Genomic DNA, 7,713 nt, shown 5'->3' on the forward strand with positions numbered 1-7,713 from the left:
CATGGGAAAATTATTAGAGCTAAGCAATGAATATTGTAAAGTTTCAGGATATAAAATTAACACCCCAAAGTCCATGGCATACATATACACTAACAATTAGAAAACAGAAAGACAATAAGGAAAAATTTTCATTTACCATAGTAATGAAAAGAAGAAAATACTTAGAAATAAATCTACCTAATGAAACAAAAGACCTATATATAGAAAACTATTTTAAAAAAAACTGATGCAAGAAATCAAACAGGGCATAAATAGATGGAGAAATATACCATATCATGGATTGGAAGTATCAGTGCAGTGAAAATGAATATACTGCCTAAAGGAATCTACAGATTCAATGCAACCCCTATCAAGCTACCAATGGTATTTTTCACAGAACTATAGCTGCTAATTTCATAATTTGTACTGAAATAGCAAAAACTTCAAATAACCAAAGGAATCTTGAGAAAGAAGAATAAACCTGGTATTCAAACTGCTTGACTTCAGGCTATACTATAAGGTGTAATCATCAACACAGTATGGTACTGACAGAAAGACAGAAATATATATCAGTGGAACAAAATAGAAAGCCCAGAGATAAAGTCATGTACCTATGGACAACCTCTCTTTGACAAGGCAAGCAAGTATATACAATGAGAGAAAAAAAAAAAAAAAAGACAATCGCTTTAACTAGTAGTGCTGGGAAAACCGGTCAACCATGTATAAAAGAATGAAACTAGGAATGGCGTACCATCTCATGCAGGTCGGAATGGATACTATCTTAGAGTCTACAAACAATAAATTCTGGAGAGGGTGTGGAGAAAAGGGAATCTCCTTAACACTGTTGGTGGGACTGCAAGCTAGGACAGGCACTATGGAGAGTAGTGTGGAAATTAGTTAAAAACTGGAAACAGAACTGCCATATGACCTCGTAATCCCACCACTGGGCATACACACCAGAAAACCAGAATTGAATGAAACATATGTATCCTAATGTTCATTATAGCACTGTTTAAAGTAGCCAGGACATGGAAGCAACCTAGATGTCCACTGGCAGACAAATGGATAAGACATCTCAGCTGCATATAAACAATGGAATATTACTCAGCCATTAAAAATAATTCATTTGAATCAGTTCTTATGAGGTGGCTTAAACTGGAGCCTGTTATACAGACTTAAGTAAGTCACAATGGAAGAAATCAATACAGCATACTAATGTGTGTATATATATATATATGTATATATATATATATATGAATATTAAATGAAATACAAGAACTTCATATTACATGGAAGAAATTTACCTATCTAGAGTTCATTTATTTAAATTTTACATAAATTTAAATTCCATATATATATATGGAATTTAGAAAGATGGTAACACTGACTCTATATGTGGGACAGCAATATAGACATAAATGTATAAGACAGTCTTTCGGCTTCTGTGGAAGAAGGCGTGGGTGGGATGATTTGAGAGGATAGCATTGAAAAATGTATATTATGATATGTGAGACAATCACCAGTTCAGGTTCGATACATGAGATAAGGTGTTCAGGGCTTGTGTTGGATGACCCTGAGGGATGGGATGGGGAGAGACATGGAAGGAATGTTCAGCATCAGGAACACACGTAAACCCATGGCTGCTGCCGCTAAGTCACTTCAGTCGTGTCTAACTCTGTGCAACTCCATAGATGGCAGCCCACTAGGCTCCTCTGTCCCTGGGATTCTCCAGATAAGAATACTAGAGTGGGTTTCCATTTCCTTGTCCAAAATCCATGGCTGATTCATGTCAATTTATGGAATACTCACAATATTGTAATTAGACCCTAATTAAAATCAATAAATTAAAAAATAATAACTATGTACTTAAAATAAGAAAGAAGCCTGCTGGGCTTCTCCAGTGATCCATGGCTTAATAATTTGCCTGTCAATGGAGGGATCATGGGTTTGATCCTTAGTCTCAGGAGATCGCACATGCTACCAAAGTAGATAATCCTGCTTACCCCAACTACCTAAACAGGGAGCCTTTCAGCTTTTACTTTGTAAGAAAAGACACTGGCATGAGAAGCTAGCTCACTGCAATGAAGAGTAATTCCCACTTATTGCAACTTGAGAAAATTTGTGCAGAGCAATGAACACTCAGTGCAGCCATAAATAAATAAATTCTAAAAATTTAAATAAATGAACTCTAGATAGGTAAATTTCTTCCATGTAATATGAAGTTCTTGTATTTCATTTAATATCCAGATGTTGAATTTCCTAACTGAAATATGGAATTCCTATATTTCAAATATAAAAATCGAGCACTATTCCAAAATGAAACATAAATTCTGTATATTTAACATATAAGTATCTTAGTGTAGATTCTCCAACATGATTCTCTAAATTTCATGTAGTAAAATCTAGGTGTCAAATCTATTTGAAAGTTGGAATTCTTTATAATTCACATTTGAAATCAAGGATGGTTATACTTCCTACTGCGAATGTGGAATTCCCTAATTTTGTATGAAAATCTGTGTGTAGATTTTCATAGATGAATAATTCAAAATTCTGTATTTCAGTTCTTTACCATTGAATCTACCAGGGAGCTGGTAGCTTTAGGAAAGTTGGTAGTTTTAGGAAAATCTCCAAGATTTTTCTAAAATTAACACCCAAAATACTGTTATATAAAAACAGGAAGTCAAAAGATAAATGGAGTAACAGGCAACTTTGGACTTGGGGTAAAAAATGATGCAAAACAAAGGCTAAAGGCAGTGTTTGCAAATACAAAGGTTAAAAGTGGAAACAGCAACAGGGTTCTTGGGGTCCAAAATCGCTGGAGAAAGTGATCACACCAATGAAAATAGAACATTCTAGCTTCCAGGAAGAAAAGCTGTGACAAACCTAGATACAATGTACTGAGAAGCAGAGACATCACTTTACGACAAAGATCCATGTAGCCAAAGCTACTTTCCCCCTCTCTTCACCAGGAGACATGTATGGATGTCTCATCTTGTGTGACCCTACACAGCATGGCTTTGTTTCACTGAGTTAGACAAGGCTTTGGTCCATGTGTTGGATTGGCTGGTTTCTGTGATTGTGGTTTCAGTGTTTCTGCTCTCTAATGCCTTCTCTCAGCACCTACCGTCTTACTGGGATTTTTCTTACTTTGGAAGTGGAGTATCTCTTCACTGTTGCTACAGCTGCTGCTCCTTACCTTAGACATGGGATATCTTCTCTTGACTGCTGGCTACTCCAGAGCCAGAGAGACACAACTTGCTTCTCCAGTGAATTTGGAAAATTCAGCCATGGCCACAGGAATGGAAAATGTCAGTTTTCACTTCAATCCCAAAGAGAGTCATTGCCAAAGATTACTCAAGTTCAGTTCAGTTTAGTGGCTCAGTCATGTCTGACTTATGCCATCCCAGGAATTGCAACATGCCAGGACTCCTTGTCCATCACCTACTCCCAGAATGTCCTTGAACTCATGTCAATTGAGTCAGTGTTGCTGTCCAGCCATCTCATCCTCTGTTGTCCCCTTCTCCTACTGACCCCCATCCCTCCCAGCATCAAGGTCTTTTCCAATGAGTGAACTCTTCACATGAAGTGGCCAAAATATTGGAGTTTCAGCTTCAGTCCTTCCAATGAACACCCAGGACTGATCTCCTTTAGGATGGACTGGTTGGATCTCCTTGCAGTCCAAGGAGCTCTTAAGACTTTTCTCCAACAGTACAGTTCAAAAAAATCAATTCTTTGGTGGACAGTTTCTTCACAGTCCACCTTTCAGATCCATACATGACCACTGGAAAAACCATAGCCTTGACTAGATGGACCCTTGTTGGCAAAATAATGTCTCTGCTTTTGAAAATGCTATCTAGGTTGTTCATAACGTCCTTTCCAAGGAGTGAGAGTCTTTTAATTTTATGGCTGCAATTAACATCTGCAGTGATTTTGGAGCCCAAAACAAAAAAGTCTGACACTGTTATCCATGTTTCCCCATCTATTTCCCATGAAGTGATGGGACCAGAAACCATGCTCTTCGTTTTCTGAATGTTGAGCTTTAAGCCAACTTTTTGACTCTCCACATTCACTTTCATCAAGAGGCTTTTTAGTTCCTCTTAACTTTCTGCTTTTATGATATATATTTCATGGAGCTAGATTATTCATTTTCCTTTAATTTTTTTTTCTTTAAATTTTGATGACACTGCAGCTTGTGTGATCTTAGAGACCCAGTCAGGAATTGAACCCAGAATACTGCTGTGAAAGCCCTGAGTCCTAATCATTGGATGACCAGAGGACTCCCTCCAGTTTTGCTTCTAAATATTTCTGAAAAATGACCTTTGCTGAAAAAAGAACAGTAGCATATGGCAGTGATTTTCATTAGTATTCTCACTCATCAAAAGAAAAAAATAGTAAGTTTATATTGGGTTCTCAGTTATGATTTTTAAATATAAAGGTCTCAGTTCCAAGTTTGAGAAACCACTGATGTAGATGATGCAATTAAATAACACAAAACCTGTTATTTGGGGTTTTGGGGGGGGCCTATAGGAGAAAGGTAAGGCATAGACTAGGTCTTTTAAAGTGTAAGTTATAAATCTGAGATGAATACTTAGAGAACTACTTGGTAGTTGCCCACTATGATCTCAATGTTTGGAATAAGACTTGTGAGACAGAAATCGTTTTGATTTCTGTGTAAAACCCATCACTTGTGCTTGAATACATTTTGACTGAAATAGTTGCTGTTTCTCTCTATTCTATTATCAGGTCATATTTTATGTAAATATCTAAGACTTTCTGATTTGTAAAGTTTCAGTCTTCTCTTTCCTTGTTGAATTTTTGATGGTTTTTTTTTTTTTTCCTCTTTGTTGAGTTTTTGGTGTTCTATTAGTGATTTACAGAGACAATTTGAAGTCAGCCACTCCACTTTTCATCTCCACTGGTTTTCTTTTAAATAATTTGTATGTCCTGATTCTCTAGTGAAATATTTTTGAAAAAAAAATATATATATATATACACGCACATTGTTTCTTGCATTATTTTTATCTATACTACCTGATGTAAAGTCTCTCTTAAGTCCAGCTTCTTGTCTTTCTGAGTCATGCTTTGTATTAAGTATTTATTTCCTTATATGTGGCAAGAAACCTTCTCCTATTTCTTTGTGTGTATCGTGTTTTGTTGTTGTTGAAACTGGAAAATACAGATATAACATGGTGAGATGGGACATAAGATTTATTCTCCCAGAGCTTTTTCTTGTCGTCATTTGTTGGATGATTTCTGAAACAGATTCTGTATGGTAATGTATCTTTTCCTTGTGTGTGGCCACTGAATGCTTGTTTATAACATAGCAGACAGCACAGATTTGAGGTTTCATTAAAAACCTGTAGGCCTCTCAACCTCTTCATTTAGGCTCTGTGCGTGCTGGGGAATTCCTTTTATACTCAGCCAGGCGACTGACAGTTCTTCTCTTCATCTCAAGCTTGTGCAGAAAATCCAGGTCACTCAAACCTGAGAGATTAGGAGCATCCCTGAAATTTGATGTTTGTATTCAGTCCTGATTTCGCATATAAATGAGGTCCTGCAGTGTTTGCTTTCTCTGTGTGCCTTGTTTCCCTTAGCATATTACTCTCCAGGTTCATCCATGTTGCTGCAAATGGCAAGATTTATCTACCTTGGATGTTAATCCCTTATTGGTCATACCATTTGCAAATATTTTTGCTGATCTAGTATACTGCCTTTTTTAAAAATTGTTGACAATTTCCTTTTCCATGCAAAAGCAATTTAGTGTGATATAGTTTCACTTACTAGGTTTCACTGGTGTTGTTTATGGGTTTCGTGTCCTATACCAAAAGCAAAGAGTAAGAGTGACATTTGGTAGTTTTACACTATATTCTCTTGCAATAGTTTTATGGTTTCAGCTCTGTGTTTAAATCTCTATTCTATTTCAGGGTAATTTTAGGTAGATTCTGGTGTAAGAAAGGTGGTCTACTTTTATGTTAAGTATTGTTTTCTAGTCCTGTCTATTGGAGAGTGTGTGTTTTCTACACTGTGATCTTAATTCCCTTCATAAGTTTTAGTTGATAAATAAAACTTGAAAAAAATTTATTTCTGAGTGCTTAGTTTTGTTCCAGGATCTGCATTACGGGTAAAAGCAGTGCCATATTGTATGGACAGTTGTGTTTCAAAAGCAGAAAGTGTTCTCCAGCTATATTCTTTTTCAAGATTGCTTTGGTGGTTTGGATTGAGTGAGGTTCCATATAACTTTGTATATGGGGAAAAAAAAGCTAGTTGAATTGTTATAGGAATTACATGGAATCTTTACATTACTTTGGGTAATATGGATGCATTGATATTATAGTGGATTTAAGAATGTTAATTTTATAACCTGATACTTAACTGTTTTTACTTATTTATTTATTTTCATTTGTATGTTTTGTGATCTGGAACATCCATTGATAACCTTTCCATTTTTTGTGTTTGATAACTAAACACATAGAATCTGTCCATAAAAGTGTATCATTTTCATGTCCATTTATTTTAGTTTAACTACATATATCCCTGGAAATGGATCAAATAATAGTTAATTCTCACTTTATTTCTCTGTTTGATGGGCAATATAACCACATTAATATTAATCCCTTAAGGGATTAAAATACCAACTGTAAAGTGATAGCCACATATAGATCTTCTGATTTTTAATCTGTTGTGGATAATTACAAACCTTTGTTACTCAAATCATAATCTAAAGATAATAGTATCATCGCTACTCTGTGGAATTGTATGAGCAGGTTTTCAGCTTATCTCTTCACTACTGAGTTACACTCAACATATTAACACAATCAGTTCAGTTCAGTCGCTCAGTCGTGTCCGACTCTTTGTGACCCATGAATTGCAGTACACCAGGCCTCCCTATCCATCACCAACACCCAGAGTTCACTCAGATTCCTGTCTATTGAGTCAGTGATGCCATCCAGCCATCTCATTCTCTGTCGGCTCCTTCTCCTTCTGCCCCCAATCCCTCCTACCATCATACCTATGTGTTTTTGGTGCACATTATATTGTGAGAAGTGTTGGTTTGTATTACACTGCAGTTTTATGATTGTGATATTTTCAGTTGCCTTTCTTTAGGCATTTTCTAGTTTAATTGTAAGCATTCAGAATGTTTTCCTCTGTCAGTGACTCCGCTTCTTTAAAATGGAGAAAAGTAAACTCCCTAAAAGGAAGTAATTCTCAGATGTATTTGCATCATAATTCACAAAGACTTCACTTCAGGCCTGTCAGGTTTAAGGAAGATATGGTATATTTTTTAGAGCACCACAGAGAATTGAAATCAGTAAGATACTCCAAGAACTGTGGGTTATAGAAAGGTTTCCATTGGATAATGATACCACTTTCAGTTTGAACTACAGTGTTAGAGAGTGGACAAGGATCACATTGCCACCCCACGTGTCTTCTTTTCTTTCTTTGACTCAGTGCATTGTATACATAACTTTCCTAGTCTATACATTATTGGGTCATGCAAGCAGATTTCACCACGAGGATTGTGTGTGTGTGTGTGTGTGTGTGTGTGTGTGTATGTGTGTGTGTGCAGATGACAGAAGGAAGGTGAGAGAATAGTGAGGTTTTTCTTAAGTGTGTTTAATTTGAAAGTAATTTGAGAAAACTGGTGATTCTTTGCATAACCAGTTTTGATCCTTGCTTGTTTTTCTCCAAGGATAACAAAGATGATATAATTTTAAAGTACAATGCAGATTAAGC

This window comes from Ovis aries, chromosome Y (genome assembly GCF_016772045.2).
Source record: "Ovis aries strain OAR_USU_Benz2616 breed Rambouillet chromosome Y, ARS-UI_Ramb_v3.0, whole genome shotgun sequence".
Lineage (NCBI taxonomy): Eukaryota > Metazoa > Chordata > Mammalia > Artiodactyla > Bovidae > Ovis > Ovis aries.